The following is a 22,417-nucleotide window of genomic DNA, read 5'->3' on the forward strand; positions in this document are numbered from 1 at the left end:
CTCTTGTTGTCTCCCAGGTGTCGTCGCTGTATTTGTCGTCGTCACAATAGTCATCTTAGTAGTAGTATTAGTAGTTGTATTCGGCCTCAAATTGAGTTTGTTTGTTACTGCAGTACTATTTTTTTGTTAAGAAATTGGGAAGATAATTTGTTTGCGAAGCAGATATGCAGTCTATAAAGCAGACAAGTAGCCTACATAGACAGACACAGATAGCTAGTCTGGGTTAATGTCATGTTAGTTAAAAATTGGACAATCACTTACGCAGGCAGGAAGGAAGACAGACAGACAGACAGATACAGCCAGGCAGGTATACACACACACACACACAGAGCATCACTGTATGTATGTATCTTATCTGGGAGTCTGTGTTGGTGACCGGCGCCCCTCTGGGCTCACTGTCTCACACACCAGATGTTAGTATAACTGTAACTGTGTTTGCATGTGTGACGTGTGATTCCGTTTCCAGGGTATAGTTCTGGGTGCAAGTACAATGTGGGGATTATTTATTAACTGTGAGGTGTGTTTGTGAATGTATTTGTAAATTTCCAACACTTTTATTATATATCTCAGTGTTTTTGCGTTTGTTTAATTTTGTGAGAACGTACAGTATTGGGTACTTGTACCACTGGATCCCAGAACACAGACAATAAATTGTATTATGTAAGCCAAAGAGAGAGAGAGAGAGAGGTGAGTGTATTGGGGGTGAGGGATGAGTCAGAGCACGTGGTGGTAGTATGACGCACCGCCATCCTCAGTAGTGTCTCACCTGACGAGCCCCGCCCCTCACCCTCCCTCCCTCCCTCCCGCTCAGTCCCTCACTCATCACACACACACACCTTCCCTCACTACCGCACACCCCCTATCAGCCTCTCACGTCTTACCACCTCACACACACACCTCTCACCTTCCTTCAGCCCCTCACTACCCCACTCACCCTCCATCGCTCTCAACCTCTCACCACCCCACACACCTTCCCTCAGCCACCCCTCCTTCCTCATTCCTCCATCTTCTCACTCTTCCTCATTCCTCCATCTTCTCACTCTTCCTCACCATCAACCCGAGTGACTTATCTCTGGCGACTTCCAATCTCCTCCTCCCTCAATTTGAATGGCCCCCTCTTCCATCACCTCGTTCCCCTCACTTCGCGCCTTCCCCGTCTACTCCTCCCCTTCATCCCCTCATCTTCTCCCTCCCCCTCATCTGCTCCCCCCATCTACTCCCCCCTCATCTACTCCCCTCCTCACCTACTCCCCCCTCATCTACTCCTCCCCCCTACCAGAGTTACGTGACACTGGTGCTCGCTGACAGAATCACTGCTGGTGTTTTAGTGAAGGCCGCAGCAGTATCCAGGTCCTTGTAGTGTTGTGATGCACACCACCGACATCTTAACCACATTTCAATTTGTTTTAGAATCGCTTGTGTATTAGAGTTAGTTTATTGTACGGAGGAATCCAATGGTAACGTGCATGTAGCCAAATAGGAAAAAAACGTAAATTAATATTATTATTATTATTGTTTTTGTTATTATTTTGGTAGTTATTATTATTATTACCTCCCCCGACACAAACACACGTTTAAGTATTTACATTTAATTGTTTTGCAACATGTAATATACAGTAGGGGTTTATAGTACTGTGTGATCCAAGGATATATATACCCGGGTCTCGGAAATATACTGTACGTTATATTATGTAAATTGCAGCAGGCAGCGTTACCCGCTCGGAGAAAATTGAGATATATTTATCTAGTCAGTGTACGCTGTTATTTTCAGGTATTCTCGCCATGCTCTCGATTCTCCCTCCTTCGCTATTTTGGTTGAATTATTATTATTTATTATTATTAGTAGTAGTAGTAATATTAGTATTAGTAGTTGTTTTTGTTGTAATATTTATTGTTTTTATCTTTACCTACTGTGATTATTATTGTTATTGCTATCACTATTATTTTAGTATTGTTTTTATCTTTTGATACTGTTTATTATTATTATTATTATTATTATTATTATTATTATTATTATTATTATGCTTTAAGATGTGTAATTAAATCGGAACAAAATGACCAAGTAGAAATTGTAAAATACTGTGCTAGGGGCGAGCTTACGGTTAACAAACTTATTGGCAAAGCTTGGAGTAGAGTTTGCCTATTCTGAGTAATTCAGTCAGGTCTTGACACTGAGGGTGGTATCACTTCTCATTGCCACGCAGGACAGAGGTTCATAAACAAAGAAATATATCATATTCGATAATAGTATACATAGGTCAGAGTCATGTGGGTGATATTACTGTTCACTGCCACGCAGGACAGTGGTTCATATAGAGTAGAAATCATATTCTATTTGAGGACTAATCAGTGTGAGCTAGCAAATTTTGGATAGACAGCAAGAATGTCCTCAAGCACTCCTGATTCAATGTGATAATTAGATAATTCATGATACAATAAGCCAGGTGGCCTGAAGTCTTTGACAATGTCACATTCAATAATAAAAGGTTCAAGTGTATGCTTTAAAGGTTTATCACAAAGTTTACATGCTGAGTGTTCCGGTATGGGTACAGCATCACTAACTTGCCAGATGTTTCTGTATCCTAGCCTAATTCTGGCCACGACTGCATCACATTGTCTGGTTATATCCTTGTGCTGGCCATGCCGGTACCTCTTGTCACAAAATTTGTCATATTTACAAAGGCTACAACTACCAGGTCACTTTGCATTTTTCAGTTCTTCTAGATCAGAATTCATGATTTTTATTTTGTTTTTAAGGCCAGCATTGGACAGGCCAAGGTCCCTGTCAACATTTTCTTTCTTACATGCCTCATTGGCCAGTCTATCAGCAGTCATGATTCCTAATTCCAACATGGGACCGAATTCACACAAATTCAATACAAAAGTTGTTCTCCTTAGCAGTTTTTACATTTCTTTTAATATAACAGACAACTTCAGACAAAAAGCCTGATGGTCTGTTCATTGATTTCAAAACGTTTAAGATCTGTAGGTAACATACTGTATATGTATAATGTATCTATCTTGAGCACATGTTACCAGCACCAACTTACTGTAAATTATCGTTTCTCACCAGTCACTTATTGTTCACCTTTTTGAGTGTAGTGTATTGTGAGTGGCACTTGTCTTCACACTTAAGTGCCAGTTAACCGTGAGAAACAACGTAACGGTGTCCACAGAACTCCTCCTCGGTCCATGTCTTCCTGCGTCGTGGTTTCATTGTTAATCTTTGTGTCGTGCAGTTTGTCCGTAGATAAATTTGTGATCATATTAAAGGGATAAATCTGTATTGAAGTGATTGAACATGATAAAATGTTACCGAACGTTTCAATAAACTTATTAATATAGTTAAACATGAGATATGAATGATTGTTTGATAGATTTAAAGTAGACCTAATATGATTTAAGACGGTAGAGGAGTATATTTTTTTTTCTCTGCCTAATATGATGACAGGTGAGTGAGTAGTGTAACTCTTACTGTTTACGATATATGGTTATGATAAAGCAATACTTTTTAAACCCACAGTAACTGCTATTAGTATGATGTATTGATGGTTTTGAAAAGTGTTTAACTATGCTTGGTATCACTTAAATACCAAGTGATTACCTTCGTCAGCTACATGTTTACTTGATCAAATGACCAAGTTCACTTCTCATGTGCTGGTCCACGGTGTTCTCACTCTCTCCGTTGACCATAACTGAAACACTAACACAGTATTGTTGGGGGAGGTGACTGATAAAAATGCAGTGAATAACTTACCGATTTCAGCATACAATATGTGATAGGTGTCCGATTTCAGTCCATGTGTTGAATAGCGCTGATTCCATTACTGTACGTGTAAAGATAATGAATATACTCGTGCATGTAATTTACTTCTGATACCAATGTGTATAGGACATGTTTCTTTTATTGTACGTATAATACAAATGATTCATTTCTGTAGGTATGGTCAATAAATGTCACTTCAATACGTATATAAAATTACTGTGTGATTTCAATCCATGTGATGAGTAAGTGTGATTCTATATGTGATAATTATATAACTGTGATGGCAATACATGGTAGGCGACCGATTCCAAAACGTGTGAACAACAACTGTGAAATTAACGTGAGCGGCACAGTAACTTTGGTCAGTGTACGGGATTCCAATTCGTGTATTACTTCAGTGTAATATCCTGCTGTGATTCTTATTAAGTTTCTCGATACGATAACAGTTTAGGGTGGGGGAAGCCTTTTGTGTCTCCTGCCACTAGTATTAGTGTGTGTGTGTGTGTGTGTGTGTGTGTGTGTTTATAAAGGTATTCCCACTACACACTTTGGAGACATTAATTTATTATTATAACCCACTGCGGTACACAGCAACACAGACTCTAGATAACGTCACACTACAGGAAAATCATTCGGTAATCTTTTAAGCCATAAATGAACCCTTACAATAGGCTCGGTACAATTAATGGCTGGATGCTCCTCAGTAAGGTTAGGATTTTGGTCTTTATCTGTTCTAATGGGAACACGGTTACGTACAACCTTGTTTTTGGGCGCGGCTGTGTAGGGCGACTCAAGAAAGCTCTCTACAATTACTCGTATACTTCAAGATAATTTGGGGATATTTCTTAAGTTATGGTAGCTCTTTTTTCAGGTTTAGCTGATGTTTGGGGTGTGTTAGGTGTATAGACACATTCCTAATTTGGTGTTTTCTTTGTGTATTTGGCATACCATTAACTGTAACTGTAGTTCTGTAAGAATATGCGTGTGTTATTACCCTCTCATGGATTAGGGATCCATCTCAACTCATCTTGGTCCAGTCATATCTACGAGTAAGCATCATTAAACGACCCTTTGATATACTAACTTTTTTCTACTCTTTCCTAAGACTGAGATACACAGTGTACATGGTGGAACTTGTTACCTTTAGTTACACACCTGAACGCTAACCCGACCTAACCTGTCCTAACCTAACATAGCCTAACCCCCCCCCCCCCTAGGTAGTGTTAGGGTGTTTAATTATCTGGTGAATAAGGTGGGGGCTAATCTTCTTGCCATCCTTTATTTTCTGTTTATATATATCGTAAAGAACATTTCCTCAGTGCTGCTGGGTGGCTGGGAGCGAAAGTAAACACGGGTTCACCCTGGCACTCGCTTTCATTCATGTATTGTTACTGTTAGAATCGATGTTTCCTACTTTGGTAGTCCCTTCTCACAACAAAGCCCAAAATATCAACACAGTTTACCCCCGTCATTTAACACAACATAGCTTCACCTATCAGCAGCGTGTCCTGTCTCCCCAAAACTAAATATGTTGATATAGATTCACCTGCCACCAACCGTGACTCAAACTTATAAACTGAGTGGACAGCCACAGTCTTATAAATTACATTAAGGTGTGAGGGTGTTGTGTGTGTTACTCGTGTGACCGTTGTGTGGCCAGGAGCGGGGGTGAGTGAGCTACAATTATGAGTGCAGGAGTTGCACATGGGTCCGGGTTCATAGAGGTTCGAATAATAATCCTCGTAACTGGAAATAAGAAAGTACCTGACTGGTTGGCTTAAGCCAAAGCTAAAAAAAACTGACGTTCAAAAATAACTTTAGAATTAAAGTGTGACTTTACCTGAATCAGATGTTTTCACTTTGTACCAGTTAACTGACGAAATCTTGCCCAAGGATTCTTTATCTTAATTTTGTATCTTACCTCGGTAACTGGTGCTAAGTGAACGTAGGTAGTCAAGGTAATGTCGGTATAATGTTGATGTAATTTTTGGTGGTATATTTGTGCCGTAGATGAGTAATTAACGACTGGTAGGTGCATGTTTACATATTTGGTTATGAGGAATATTCATCGAACTAAATTGCATTTAATCCGGATGCAAATTTGTAACCATCTAAGAGAGTTCTTGAATCTTGTAAATATCTTCCTCTAACAACCTATAATAATAACCAAAAGACCAATGTTCCTACTTTGGTCTTGAACTCCAATAAACTAGTACGGCACCCTTCTGTCATATACTGTAGCTACATAGACAACAGGTATCCAGGGTCAGTCTAAACATGCCTGGTGAACAAAGGGGTAGAAATGGTAAAATTCTTTCGCCATGTTTGATGTGCTTGTGATTCGTCTCCTCAGGGGGTAGCGAATTAACCAATCAAACGCCGTCTTTCTGTCAATGGATACCTGTTGTCTGTAGTATGACAGCAGGGGGCAAGTTTTTAGATGCCAAGGAGTGCACAGTGCTCCTCCAAGGCTGTGACACCACGCGCCTTTAAACTCGGTTTTCAATCCCTTTTTACGACGCACCGCTGCCCCCTCCCTCACCCCCAATAAAAATTTAATAAAAGGTAATGCTCTCAGGATGACAGTCATCGCTCCTCGTGAACTACTTGATGACCTGGGCTGGAATTCTCGAAGGTATGTGCGTTAGATTTCCCGGTATGGGGAGATATATGACCACATCTAATTGACTCACTTAGGCTACAACGCAAAAAAAGTGACGTCGGAATTGCATAAAAATTTACTGGTGCTTTGCTGGATAGGTTCTCTTACTCCTCTGAGGACGACTGTTTACACTTTACACAACCATCTTCTTATTCTTAAGATTAAATTATCGTCATCGAAGGGTGCGGCCATTATCCTCGAAATGTCAAGTCCTCGACCTTAAAAACAAAGGCTTGAACCATCCTCAAAGGGTTAATCTTGGTCAAAGATCATAAGATTAGCGCACGGATATTTTAAGAATCATGGACCAGTCATCATCAACGGCACGTTACAATGACTGAGCTGTTGGTTACAGTCTATAACCCACCTAGAGTGTCGAGAGATTGCCAGTCAGGTAATAAGTGTGAGTAACTTAACAAGGAGTGTAGGCAACGTAGGCGAGGAACCTTTAAGTGAGAGTGTAGGCAACGCAGGCCAGGGCCGTAAAGGCGTGTAAGGTGCTTGAGAATAAGACATCCATCGACCCATTCGGAGTGACGAAATGCAACCTTACTGTGTGTTTATCATACTGTGAGGTGTGTGTGTTTATATCAGACGTTTGATTTTTACTCACCAACATTGCTGACGACATCACTCAACTTGGAACTTTGTGCTTGAGACATAACTTTATTGCTGTTCTTTTTGTATTTTATATCAACAGCTGTAACTACATTTAACCCAACAAAACTACATAATTTTCTTTACCGGTTAGCATTGTACCTTCTTCCATTATTACCCCCACCCACGTCACTACCGTCAAGGGACGCCAGGTGAACCCACACGTCAGCTGACGCATCGACTTATCAGTCAATACCTTGATTCTCAAAGATCCAAATGTTTAATTTTTGTTCACTAAATACGGATACGCGAATACGTGTAGCACTAGTTTAGGGAGTTGCGTATAAATGGAACTAAACGGGGCCGTGTTAAGGATGATTAGGAAATAAAAGAATTTATTCTTGTATTGTTTTAAAAATTCATAAATTTCCTGACCGTGACCCATGGTTAACTCCAACACTAGTACACACTATATCTTGCGCTAGTCAGGCCGCACCTCGATTATGCGGTTCAGTTCTGGTGCCCCTATTATAGAATGGATATAAATTAACTAGAGTCGGTGCAGCGAAGAATGAAAAAAATGATTCCGGGACTTAGAAACCTTCCATATCAGGATAGGTTAAAGAAACTTAACTTGCATTCCCTAGAAAGACGAAGAGTGCGGGGAGATATGATGGAAGTATTTAAGTGGGTGAAAGGAATCAATAAAGGGGATATAGATAAAGTTCTTATAATATCCTAGCAGGATAGGACTCGGAGCAACGGATTCAAGTTGGATAAGTTTAGGTTTAGGAGGCAGATAGGAAGAAACTGGTTCACAAATAGGGTGGTGGACGAGTGGAACAAGCTTAGCAACTTTGTAGTAAATGCGGGAACTCTGGAAAGTTTCAAAAGGAGGCTAGATAGATTCATGGATGATAGAGAGTGGTAGTAACTCTCGACAGGAGCTGCCATGCACAGGCCAACCGGCCTATTGCAGACTCCTTATTTTCTTATGTTCTTATAAATATCGTTCTTATCCCTTGTCCTAACTCTACCCTGTTTGGTTCCAGTCATACGGAACATCCTATAAGAGTCTCTGTGTAATTAGGCTACTCTCTTCGACCGTCAGCATTTTGCTGTAGGGTTAAGCAAGCCAGTTGGGTGCTTTCATAAAATCTTTCTCGAGAGAATAATTTACCATACGAACCTTTGATAATCTGAGCCAGGAACCCTGTTGGGTGTTGTCAGATTTTATACGCTAATTCTATCCCCAAACTCGTGCAAAGTGAAGGGAATTAGTTAAGGCAGAGTCTCATTGTAATTATGATGCCTGCTTTCGTCGTTAATTTTGGTCTTCAGCTTAAAGTCAGCCATTTAGGGCCATTATTTTGTCTTAAGGTAAAAAAAATAGCCATGATACTAACCCCTGAGTGTGGACTCAGGGCCGCAGTGTGTATCAGCCCAGCTTGTTAAATATTCACCGCGTCACCACCAACACCACTGAAATTGTTTACGTGGCAGCACCTGTACCTACACCAGTACACTCGCTCGTTCCTGAAATAATCAAGTCGATAGTGGTCAGAAAACTTAAAACAGAGAGCTGAACATTTGGAGTTTAGTAGTGTCTGTGAGAGTGGAATAAGAATGTGCCTTTATTTTGTGTAGCGGGGAATTGGGCATTTGCATTTATTCCGAGTGGGCGTTTATGTACTGATAGTGGTACTTTGGTGTGCGTGTTGGTAACACACACACACACACACACTCTCTCTCTCTCTCTCTCTCTCTCTCTCTCTCTCTCTCTCTCGTGATGCCACCCACAGGTTATGGCAGCTGGATCACATCACACAGCTGAGAGCGCCCTAACAGCTGACGTCTCGCACGCACTCAAGTATTGTGTCGCATCCTGCTAAATTCTTAAGTCCTGCAGGAAACCAGCGACTCTGATGCCCAGGAATGTGGCGTCACGGTAACGGGTGGCTGGAAAGATTGTCATGGTTACTGCAGGGTTACGGGGAGGTGATGATTAGGTGACGAGGAGGTGATGATTAGGTGACTGGGAGATAGTGGTGATCAGGTGACAGGAGGAAGTGATAATCAGGTGACTGGGAGAAGGTAATGAGGTAACGGGGAGGTGATGATTAGGTGACGAGGAGGTGATGATTCGGTGACTGGGAGATAGTGGTGATCAGGTGACTGGGGTAAGTGATAATTAGGTGACTGGGAAAGGGTGATGATAAGGTCACGGGGAGGTGGTGCTCAGGTGAGTGGGAGGTGTTGGTGATCAGGTGACTGGAGGAAGTGATGGTCAGGTGATGCTCAGGTGACTGGAGATGACAATTAAGTGACGGGAGGAGATGACTTGCAAGAGTCTGGATACCGCCCCTTCACTCCCACCAGTGGCCGTTTTGTCGAGGGTCAGTACGTCTTAGTTCTGTGACTTTGAGAAGCATCATCAGAGAGCCCATTTAAAAAAAAGAGTAACGATAAATATAGCAATTTTGGTGATGGAGAAAGTTTTAGATATGTAAATGCAATTATAGATATATAGGGAATTTAAAAGTTCATTCATAAATATCAGTTCAAGAATATATTGAGGATAAAGTCAACTCCTCCGTAGATTTAGGTCCAGAACTATTTATTAAAAATATCAGTACAAGTAGGGGTTTTGATTAAGCGGAAATTTTTATTTTCATTCTGACTGAAATCTGGTTGTATCAGTGAGGCATAACTGTTCTGTTTTCAATGGTTAGTGACTGTTTGTATGAGTGGGAAAGCAAGAATATAAATTGAGAGACCATGGAATAAAAGGGCTATACTGAACTTAGAAACAATGAATGTTAAACTGAATAGTGTCAGCAGTTGTACAAAACTACGTGAGTGTTGCAGAGGCCGCTGAAAAATACATGTCCTAAGATCATAATACAGTTGAGGGATTTGAAACTTCAAGAAAAGATTGTGACTGGAATGAACTTCGTCGTGCATTGAAGATGTTGTAAAAGTTAAAAAGAAAAAAATCACACGGTGGGAAAGGAAATCTTACGCTTTAATAGTGTTAGACAGCGGAGATGGATAGCTGGTAGGGGAAGATATATAGCTGCCAGAAAAAGTTAGTGTTTACCAGTTGAGTCGACAAGAACCGTAAATTCTCCCGCTCTATACAGGTGGAGTAAAAGTACCGTACCGTACATACAAGAATTACGGGGATAATAAACCTCTTGGCATGTGTGTAGAAGGATCCCGGTATTGTTTGGGAAAAAAGTGATTAAGAATTTATGTATGGCTGCGTTAAGCTGCATCTGCACAGTGATCCATCAGGCAGGTCTAACAAGGCGGAACCAAATTTTTACAGACCCCTGATGTGTAATGGTAGACTGTGAAGGAAGATGGTGTATAGGTCAGAGTTTGGTACGTAGGTTTCTGAAATAATTTTACAGTAGAAGAAATATATGTTCAGTGTATGGATAAGAGAACAGCACGTGATAAAATAAAGGAAATAGGGGGAGATATGGTTGTCTTAAGCAAACATTGATGATTGATGAATGCCTGCCAGTGTTTTCATAGTGAAGTAGGTTATGCTAATGTGAGGGGAAGTGTTAATATTGATGAGTTAGTGTCAATAGAATGATATAGTCTAAAAGGATATACAGTATGGCATAGAATAATGTGTATAACTTATATAGCTTGAAGACTAAGGATTCTACCAAATGTATCAAACTAAAACACGAGAAAAGATTGGACCAATACGGTCAGACTCCGGCGAGCTCACTGATAACGACGGAGGAATGAGCAATAATTTGAATAAATATTTTTTAACAGTTTTCACCACCGAAAATTTAAACATGATACCCGAGGCACCGACTCTATTCAGAGATAGTGAAGAAAATAAATTAAGTGAGATAGTAGTGACTAATAACGATGCTAGTAAGCAAATAGACAAACTAAAGCCTAATAAGTCACCTGGTCCCGATGAGATATTTGCCAGAGTATTAAAGGAATGTAAGGAAGAGCTTAGTATGCCCTTAGCAAAGTTGTTTAACATGTCCTTAAAAACAGGTGTAGTACCAGAATCCTGGAGGATAGCGAATGTAATACCGATTTTCAAGAAGGGGGATAGATCACTATCCTCTAATTACCGCCCAATCAGTCTAACATCAATAGTAGGCAAATTACTGGAAGCAATCATTTCAAACTCTATTCGAAATCACCTGGAGAAGCACCGATTGATCAATGATTCCCAGCATGGCTTCACAAGCGGACGTTCTTGCCTAACTAATCTATTAACATTCTTTTCATCAGTTTTCGAATCGGTGGACAAGGGGCACAATTATGATGTGGTATATCTCGACTTTAGCAAAGCCTTCGACAGAGTCCCCACGAAAGACTAATTAGAAAGGTAGAAGCTCATGGCATCAAAGGTGACATCCTTAAATGGATTAGGGCGTGGTTACAGGACAGGAAACAGCGAGTGAGCATTAACGGCACTAAGTCCCATTGGAGCAACGTCACAAGTGGAGTTCCCCAAGGCTCAGTACTTGGACCATTATTATTTATTATATACATAAACGACATAGATATCGGCATAGACAGCAACATAAGTAAATTTGCTGATGACACTAAAATAGGACGTGTTATCAAATCTGACGAGGACTCGGTAAAACTACAGGAAGATCTAAACAAATTTTTCGAATGGTCTGAAAAATGGCAGATGAAATTCAACGTGGACAAATGTAAAGTACTCAGTATAGGAGATGTAAACAGGGAAACCAGATACCAGATGAACAACGATGCCATAGAGAAATCCGACTGCGAGAGAGATTTAGGAGTAATGATAAGTAGGAACCTTAAGCCAAGTAAACAATGTGTTTTTGCTCGTAACAAGGCTAATAAAGTACTTGGGTTCATACAAAGGAGTGTTAGTTACAAGACTAGCGAGGTCATCCTAAAACTGTATCTTGCTGTGAGACCACACCTGGATTACGCAGTTCAGTTCTGGTCACCGTATTACAGAATGGATATAGAATCCTTGGAAAGAATTCAGAGGAGAATGACAAGATTAATCCCGGGCATTAGGAACCTTGAGTATAAAGACAGGTTAAAGCATCTTAATTTGCACTCCCTTGAGAGACGTAGAGTGAGGGGCGACCTGATAGAGGTGTATAAGTGGAAGGCAGGGCTAAACAAAGGGGACATTACAAAGGTACTCAAACTATCCAACCAGGAGCGAACTCGTAACAATGGCTTTAAATTAGACAAATTTAGATTTAGGCGTGAAATAGGTAAACACTGGTTTGGAAACAGAGTAGTGGATGAATGGAACAAGTTACCAAATATCATCATTAACTCGAATACGCTGAATTGCTTCAAACATAGGTTGGATGCTCATATGAGCAATAGGGGTTGGGTGTAAACGGGTCTGCCCAGTATGGGCCAATAGGCCCGCTGCAGTTTCCTCCATTCTTACGTTCTTATGTTCTTATATATAAATTCTGGAGGCTTGAGGAGGAGAGGGAAGATATACTCGTAGTTAGATTTAGTGAAGTACAGGTAGCTGCTTGAGTAATGAGATAGGAATTAAGGCTGTATGAACGCTCTTTTTTATCTCATGAAAGTATATACTGTGAAGGTGACTCCCGTAGTTAACTGCACTGCAAGGATAAACGTGTAAGGTTGTGAAGTAACACGGTAGTACTCGGATGCTATTTACAGTTTACATACAGGAGATGGAGGCATTATGCTGTATGTGAACTTATTGTTTATCAACCTTCTTTATTTGGGAGTCAGGTTAAAGATCCTAAAATAGAAATATTCATTTAAATAGAGTTGCACCATTCACCATCTCTGGTGTTAAAATTATATTCGGGTTAAGAAACTGTACACATATTGATAACTTTTTCCGGCTAAGAAAGCTCAGCTAAAAGGTCCAAAACAGTCAAAAGAATTAATTAATATTTGGATGACTCATTTTGTTAACCCTCATTACCCCACGATATGCCTTTCTGAGATTAAATTAGTTAGCCGTCTTTTTAATTTGCATAATTTTCGAGGCCTTAATCTCTTCTGTCAACCTATGATAGTTCAGAAAAGTCGACGAGACGCGTGTCTAGGTGATATTGGAACTCGTTAAGGAGTCATTATCGGGGTTCATTTGTTGACAGGATACAGTGTTTGGTGTGTCTGTGTGCGCGCGCGTAAAGAATACCTTTATAGTGCGCCTAATTATCAGTGTCATGCCAACGGAATGCAACATATACAGTACAAAGTAAATCAGATATCTGAGGAGATATGCGTCTCCCCGGCACTGATGCTTTTTTACCCATAGACACATTATAAACGTCTACAGATATACACACACAGGTGCCATAAAGACTCCTGAACCCGGACGTAACCCCTTATTGCCAAAGACTTCACCGAGGAGGGAAGCTACAGTTAATATAAATGCATTTCCTCTACCGATATAGCCATTATAAATTCATAGGCGTAAATGGCGTACCGTTAGAGCCAGAACACTTCATAGACTGCCTATTGAAGCAGCAGCCGGAGAAATCAGAGAGACAGACGTTCTTCGGATAAGTAGCTCAGTTTCCGCACTTTCTAACAGTAACCGCAGCGGCCACAGCCACCTCGCTCTTGCCCGTGGGCCCTCTCCCCTGCAATGTTCTCACGCTTGCCTGGGGGGGGGGGGATCACCCCCCCTCCCCTAGAAGTCCTATCTCCGCCCAGGGGTTTCAGACCCACCCAGAAGATTCCACCCCTACTCTGGGACCCTCACTCAACCGGGGTCACTCAGCGTCAGGACAGATGATGCATCAGAGCAAAAGAGCAGATTATGATGAGAGTCGTCGACCTATATGAATCTACAGTATAGCGTGAGGGTTATTGACAGGTCGTGAATTTATTTAAAGATAGAATGGGTCAGGAACCAAAGGAGAGCCTCGGGGCACTACAGTAAAAATAGGAGAGTTAACTATGACCAATTTATTGCTGCAATTAAGACTTGATGACATCCTAAGAGAAGTAGGAAGGCTAAGGGATGGAAATACTACAGGGGGTCTGATACCAAACAATGTTTAAGGTATTGGAGATTTAGTTTGTTAGAGCAGACTCCGAGAGAAACATCATATTTTGTCGTATTAAATAAAAGTTACATAGATTTTATTTATCTTTAAGAAGTATAGACGTAACTGTTGTGGAAGTTATTAGTATACAGTATAGTTAGATGGGAACCTGGCTGTGTACATTTCCAGGGTTGAGGAAATGTAGTAGTGGAGAGTGAAAGTTTGAAGAGCTTGCGGAGGATTCGGGTCAATTTAATTCTTCGGAAGTTGTGGAGCCTTACCATCTAGGCCGGAGAAATTTATGGGTTTGGGTGTTGAAGAGTATAGATAAACCGTTAAGGACAAATGGTTTTGAGTGAGTATTGTGGTGACTATTACTCGATGAAGCTGAAGAGAGAGATGATTGCTTACATAAAGGGTTGAGGTCTTAGTGACTCTGAAGCCGAGGAGTTACACGCTTTAGCTGTGCTTGTTCAGCCGAGTGCCCGCCTTTCCTGACGTGCAGGATGTTTTTCTCTTGTGAGGGATATTTATTCAAGAGTGGATTAACGCAGCCAATGACCAATTCATGGTCACCTTTGTGTTTGATGCGCGAATTGATAACAGGACAAGTAGGAGGTGGGAACGTTGGTACTGTACTGTAGAATGTTTTTGCTGAGGACCAGGGAGAGTATGGCGTGCGGCGAGACGGTGTTGTGGAGCGTAGAAATCGTCTCTAAACTATGTTGATTGTGCGTTGCCATTGGTGTCATCTCGTGATGTCTGTCCAGCGTGAGTTGTGGTCTGGGGTGAGTTTCTACTACTTTTACTAAGTTTGTAACACATGTGTGTTGTGTAGCTTTCCGGTATGATGGTTTGAACTGTGGAGAAGCAGGTTCTGCAGTACACGATAAAGGGAGGCTCGGGAGTGAACAGGTCCTTGTCAAGAATAAGTCATATTTTCCCTTCCACCGAACGCTTCAGTGGGGAGATTCCTTGTCTTTAAGATACTATTTTCCTAATGTCGTTCAGTCGTTCAATTGACCCACAACAAACATCGACGGAGAAAGAAGAATATATATATATATATATATATATATATATATATATATATATATATATATATATATATATATATATATATATATATATATATATACGGTATATATACGGTATATATACGGTATATATATCATCATTATCATTATTATTTTTTTTAAGGTGTCGTAACTCTTTAAGTAGGTACAAGAGTTTCACAAAGTAAAATTTACCTGTATTAGTACAGCCTTCTCCAAATTTGTGTATTTATTATTATTAATAATGATGAATAAAGTAAAAGAAAAGTCAAATATCCCAATTAATCCAATTATACGAACCATTTCGTAATGCAGAGAATACAGTCTTCACTGATAAAAAGGCTCCAGATGCTCTTCACAAGACAACAGACCAACACTAGCAAAACTTTAACTTGCGTAAAAACTTGAAACACCAAGAAACAAGCGAGATATACCAAAATAACGCGCACCAAATTAAGTGGTCTTGTGCAAGTGAGCGGCCGCGCTGGTCACTCGGGTGACGTGTATACGTATTTGTGATGGCCCAGAGCGTGAGAATAAAAGCGTCAACCAGGCCACTCCCTGCGTCTCTCCTTCCTATGTTTATCTTTGCCTCTCCTCTACCTGTGCGTGTGTCTCTGCCTCTCTCTTTATGTGTGTGTGTGTGTTTTTTTCCTCCGTATTATTTTTTGCCTTTCTGTGTGTGTGTGTGCGCGCCCTTCCCCACCCACATGCTTCTCATGTGTCACTAATCTCCATCCACCTCCTCCCCATGTATCACTATAGCTTCACCCACCACCTTCTCATGTGTCACTAATCTCCATCCTCCTCCTCCCCAGCCATAACTACTCACCCCACCTCCTCCCAAGTATCACTACTTCTCACCACCTCCCCATGTATCACTACTCTTCACCCACCACCTCCCCATGTATCACTACTCTTCACCCACCTGCTCCCCATGTATCACTACTTCTCACCCACCTGCTCCCCATGTATCACTGCTTCCTCACCCACCTCCTCCCCATGTATCACTACTCACCCCACCTCCCATGTATCACTACTCTTCACCCACCTGCTCCCCATGTATCACTGCTTCTCACCCACCTCCTCCCCATGTATCCTACTCACCCACCTCCCCATGTATCACTACTCACTTTTGCCTCCTCCCCATGTATCACTACTTCCTCACACACCCTCCCCATGTATCACTACTCTTCACCCACCTCTCCTCCCCATGTATCACTACTTTTCAGCCACCTCTTTCCCATGTATCATTACTTCTCACCCACCTCCTCCCCATGTATCACTTCTCTTTCCTGCCACCCCACCTCCCCTCCCCCATGTATCACTACTCTTCACTCACACACTCCTCCCCATGTATCACTACTCTTTACTTTACCTCCCCATGTATCACCTCTTCACCCACCTCCCCATGTATCACTACTCTTCACCCACCTCCTTCCCATGTATCACTACTCTTCACCCACCTCCTCCCCATGTATCACTATATTAAATACTCTCCCATGTATCACTACTCTTCAGCCACCTCCTCCCCATGTATCACTACTCTTCATCCTCCACTCCCCATGTATCACTACTTTCACCCACCTCCTTCCCATGTATCTACTCTTCATCCACCTCTCCATGTATCACTACTCTTCATCCACCTCCTCCCCATGTATCCTACTCTTCACCCACCTCCCCATGTATCACTACTCTTCACCCACCTCCCCATGTATCACTACTCTTCATCCACCTCCTCCCCATGTATCACTACTCTTCATCCACCTCCTCCCCATGTATCACTACTTTTTACCCACCTCCTTCCATGTATCTACTCTTCATCCACCTCCTCCCATGTATCACTACTCTTCATCCCACCTCCCATGTATGCTACTCATCACCCACTTCCTCCCCATGTATCACTACTCTTCATCCCACCTCACTCCCATGTATCACTACTCTTCATCCCACCTCCCCATGTATCACTACTCATCACCCACCTCACTCGCTGTATCACTACTCTTCATCCACCTCCCCTCCCCCATGTATCACTACTCATCACCCACCTCCTCCCCATGTATCACTACTCATCACCCACCTCATGTATCACTACTCTTCACCCACCTCCTCCCCCCATACTTTATAACAATGCCTCCATGTATCACAACTCATCACCCACCTCCTCCCCATGTATCACTACTCATCACCCACCTCCTCCCCCACCTTAATACTACTCTTCACCCTCCCCTCCCATGTATCACTACTCTTCATCCCACCTCCCCATATCCCACTTCTCTTCATCCACCTCCTCCCCATGTATCACTACTTCACCCACCGCCTCCCTTGTATCGCTTCTTCTCACCCACCTCCCATGTATCACTACTTCTCACACACCTCCTCCCCATGTATCACTACTTTTCACCCACCTCCTCCCCATGTGTCACTGCCTACCCACCTCCTCCCCCATGTATCACTACTCACCCTCCCCATGTATCACTACTTCTCACCCACCTCCTCCCCATGTATCACTACTTCTCACACCTCCTCCCCATGTATGCTACTTCTCACCCACCGCCTCCCCATGTATCACTACTCTTCACCCCACCTCCTCCCATGTATCACTACTCTTCACCCACCTCCCTCCCCATGCATCACTACTCTTCACCCTCCCATGTATCTACTCTTCACCCACCTCCTCCCCATGTATCCTACTCTTCACCCACCTCCTCCCCATGTATCACTACTCTTCACCCACCTCCTCTCCATGTATCACTACTTTCACCACCCACCTCCCCATGTATCACTACTCTTCACCCACCTCCTCCCCATGTATCACTACTCTTCACCCACACCTCCTCCCCATGTATCACTTTCTCTTCACCACCTCCTCCCATGTATCACTTCTCTTCACCCACCTCCTCCCATGTATCAATATAGCTACCCACCTCCTCCCCATGTATCACTACTCTTCACCCACCTCCTCCCCATGTATCCCACTACTCTTCACCCACCTCCTCCCCATGTATCACTACTCTTCACCCACCTCCTCCCCATGTATCACTACTCTTCACCCACCTCACTCCCATGTCACTACTCTTCACCCTCCTCCCCATGTATCACTACTCTTCCACCCACCCCTCCTCCCCATGTATCACTTCTCTTCACCCCACCTCCCATGTATCACTACTCTTCACCCACCTCCCATGTATCACTATCTTCACCCACCTCCTCCCATGTATCACTACTCTTCACCCACCTCCTCCATGTATCACTACTCTTCACCCACCTCCTCCCCATGTATCACTACTCTTCACCCACCCCTCCTCCCATGTATCACTACTTCACCCACCTCCTCTCCATGTATCACTACTCTTCACCACACCTCCCATGTATCACTACTCTTCACCCACCTCCCCATGTATCTTCTCTTCACCACCTCCTCCCATGTATCCTTCTTCTCACCCACCTCCTCCCCATGTATCACTACTCTTCACCCACCTCCTCCCCATGTATCACTACTCTTCACCCACCTCCTCCCCATGTATCACTGCTCTTCACCCACCTCCTCCCATGTCACTACTCTTCACCCACCCCTCCTCCCCATGTATCACTACTCTTCACCCACCTCACTCCCCATGTATCACTACTCTTCACCCACCTCCTCCCCTGTGTATCACTACTCTTCACCCACCTCCTCCCCATGTATCACTACTCTTCCTCACCTCACCCCATGTATCACTCTCTTCACCCATCTGCTCCTCATCCCTCCTACCTCTCCTCTCTCCCGTGTCATCCGGCCACAATGGTGAGCTGTAGACATTCCTGCACGAGGTAGACCTTATGTTCTGCAACTTTCTATGGTGTGTGTGTGTGTGTGTGGCGACACGCGTCCAGCCCATAACAAACATTCTCCTTGATACTTCCTGGGTACCTCTCTCATGGCCTTCTCTTCACCACCTGTGCGTGCGGGGAGGTTGTCTCCCACTTAGAGTGAACGCACAAAGCTGCACGCAGCGGCCGAAAGCGCGTGCCACTTATCACCGACGCCGCCCCCAGCTATCATCACCACTTGTGCTCAACACTCGGGTAACGTAACGCGGGTATCACTGTATCCAGGTAATTGCTGCCACTAATGGGTGCATTCTGATTCAGCCAACACTTGAATTATTGTTCTTGTTTCGCATTGTTTGTTTGTTCGTATTGTCCATATATATTGTTGTAATTACTAATTATTTTTATCTATATTATTATTATTATTATTGTGTGTGTGTATTATTTAGTGCGGTACGTTGTGTGTTAATGTATTCCAGTGAGGGGTGTCAGGGCAGAGAACCTCATTGACTGCAGTATTGACCTGGTGACCAACTGCCACTTACAGTATATTATTATATACTCTCTGTCCCTTACATAACCTTGTCAAGCAGCCAGGCTTTTGTAGTGTTCCCTCTTTCTTTTCTCAGTATTCGATTGTTTAATTTCTTTTTCGATGGCCGTGAATATGTACACCTTTAAAAGCGTCCCTCGCATGGAGGGAGAGAGTGAGGTTTACAATACTTTCGTCTACTACACAATACCGGGGATGAAAAGTCTCCACAGGGCTGCGGTATTTCACATTTTTGACCAAGCCAGCAGCCACTCCTGAGATCTTTGTAAATCCCATGAGAAAAACTTTTGGAAGGCTCTGCCACGGGGCTTGGTCAGACAAATATATTTGTACCCATTTTAGAGATTTTAAATATTATTATTATTTATTTATTTTATTTTTTTACCACTTATCCGTGTCTATTTCTTCTTGCCGTGGCCCTGTGCTATCGCTCTCTCTATTTCTCTAGCACCATTTTACATATTTTTACCTATTTTTAGTATCCCTATTCCTTGTTCCATCCCTCACAAAAGTGGAAGATACTACATACTTATATTTTTATTCCTTTATCAGTGTACTCTTTTACCGTAATCACTAAAACGCCGAATGACCAGCCTTGATAGATCAGTGATAGTAGTGTGTGGAAGATGGTGTCACGTACAGTACCTTGACCACACGGAGTAGGTAATTAATGCATCATTTTTACTGTTTAATGAAGGGAAAACATGACAGACAAAAAAATCAAGAATTGGTCATTATTTGCATTGTCACACGTATAAGGACATCTCGGGCTGGATTAGCGCAGCCATAACACTTATTGTACAGTGGTTAATAAGTTTCTTGATTTGGTGAAGTACTTGTCACCATGTTGGCATAATTGTTTGTACATTTAAACCTAGCCTGTGTTAATATAGCTTACATTTATAATTATTTACGCGATAAACAAGCACCTGTAAGGAAGACGGCGTGTAGTACGAGAGGTTTGTGGCAGTGTTGTGGTGTGGAGGCCAGTGACCACCCTGCATGACGCTGTTAGTTTATACTTCCCCGATCAAGTGGGGATTATGGGGGATTCCCCCACTATTACTGTAGGTGAGGGTGATTTTTCACACACACACACACACACACACACACACACACACACACAAATAACATGTTATACAGTGTCAAGGAAAAATGAGTGTGTACAGTTGTGTGTAGAAGACTACTGGGAGGCATCAGACGTGCGGTCGTGCCAGTGTTCTTCATCCAACACAAGAAATGAGAATTTTTGCATTTAAAGTGGAATTCCGCTCCCTCAGCTGTCAGCCACAACTCCAGTGATTCTCTCAAGTTTTTTCACTTACGCCTAAACCAAATTGTGTCATACTCGAGAAAAAAGAAGAAGATATTTTTATGATGAAAATTGTAATGATGTATAGAAGAGGATCACATGGAGATTACCCCCCCCCCCTCTCTTTATTTCACCTGATGATTAAACACCCTAACGTTGCCTGGATTAGCGTGAGGGTGGTGAAATAAGCTAGGGAGCCAATCTTCAGGTGAACTGTATTTTGGAATTCTCGCTCTCCTTGTTTTGTTTATATAAGTGGTTGACGGAACGATGGAAAATTGAAAAAGTAAAAGTGAGTTCCGTAGACCTGATGTCCCGTTGACAGTGTGGAACTGTGGATATTACATACAATAGACTAAGCCATTTTAGGTATACAAGGAGGCAGTATGGATGTCTACAATACTACTCGACTGCCATCAATTCCCCAACTGTAGTTAGGTTTATATTGACAGTCGGGTGATCCCAGAGACCCAAATGTTGGCGGCTCTTATTTTTCTGGCAATTCAAGTTTGGTTAGTTCAGGTTAGGTTATGTTAGGTTCTTTACAATAGATTACCAAATCTTTAATATTCCTATGTAACGATATATTCTCAATCTTGTATGGGTCATTTGTTTTCATTTTTAATTTATATAAATGTCATGGCAGCAGTAGATTACAAAATATTTAATTTCACGGTATTAAACTCTTTATTTATACTCACATTTATTCATATTCATATTAGTGTTTATAATGTGGTGGACTAACAGGTGATGAGTGTGTTTCTTGTGTTTTCATGGTGCCTAAGGTACACCTAAATCACACACTTTCTTTTGCTGCCAACATTGCGAGGCACTGGTGGTGAAGGTGAGTGTTGTACAATACCAGGTGTATGAAGACGTGTTGCAGTGTATAACTATTATCTCTTGTTCCAGGTATGGCATGAGGCAGCGCTTCCTCCCCCACCCACCCCCTTGTAAGTACAGGAGTGTGTGTGTGTGTGTGTGTGCGTGCGCGCGCGTGCGTGCGTGCGTGCGTGCGTGCGTGCTGTATCAGTTTGTGAGTGATAATTATATAATTTCCATATTACGTGAAACTTATTGTAAAAAAATAACTCATCATTGTATTTCGAAATGTTTAGAATATTGTTCCAGTGTATTTTTATTTGGTTTGGATTTTACGCAGTTACATCTTTTATAGAAACCGTATATATATATATATATATATATATATATATATATATATATATATATATATATATATATATATATATATATATATATATATATATATATATTATATATATATATATATATATATATATATATATATATATATATATATATATATATATATATATATATATATATATATATATATATATATATATATATATATATATATATATATATATATATATATGGGGTTTACCGTGCCATGGGAAGTGCATGAAGTGAAGGAAGACGTATTTGAACATTAGCCGGGAGGAAGCCAGAGTTTAGGGGTCAGAAAATGTGGGGAAGTACAGAGGACCAGCCATTATTCAGGCGGACCCCAGGGCTCCTGCTGGTGTTGCTGGCGTGTGCTACCACCGCCCCAACACTCACCTCAGGGCCTCTTGTGTACCTTTAAGGGTTTTCTTTGT

The sequence above is a fragment of the Homarus americanus genome, unplaced genomic scaffold, assembly GCF_018991925.1.
Source record: "Homarus americanus isolate GMGI-L3 unplaced genomic scaffold, GMGI_Hamer_2.0 scaffold36734, whole genome shotgun sequence".
In the NCBI taxonomy this organism is placed as follows: Eukaryota; Metazoa; Arthropoda; class Malacostraca; order Decapoda; family Nephropidae; genus Homarus; species Homarus americanus.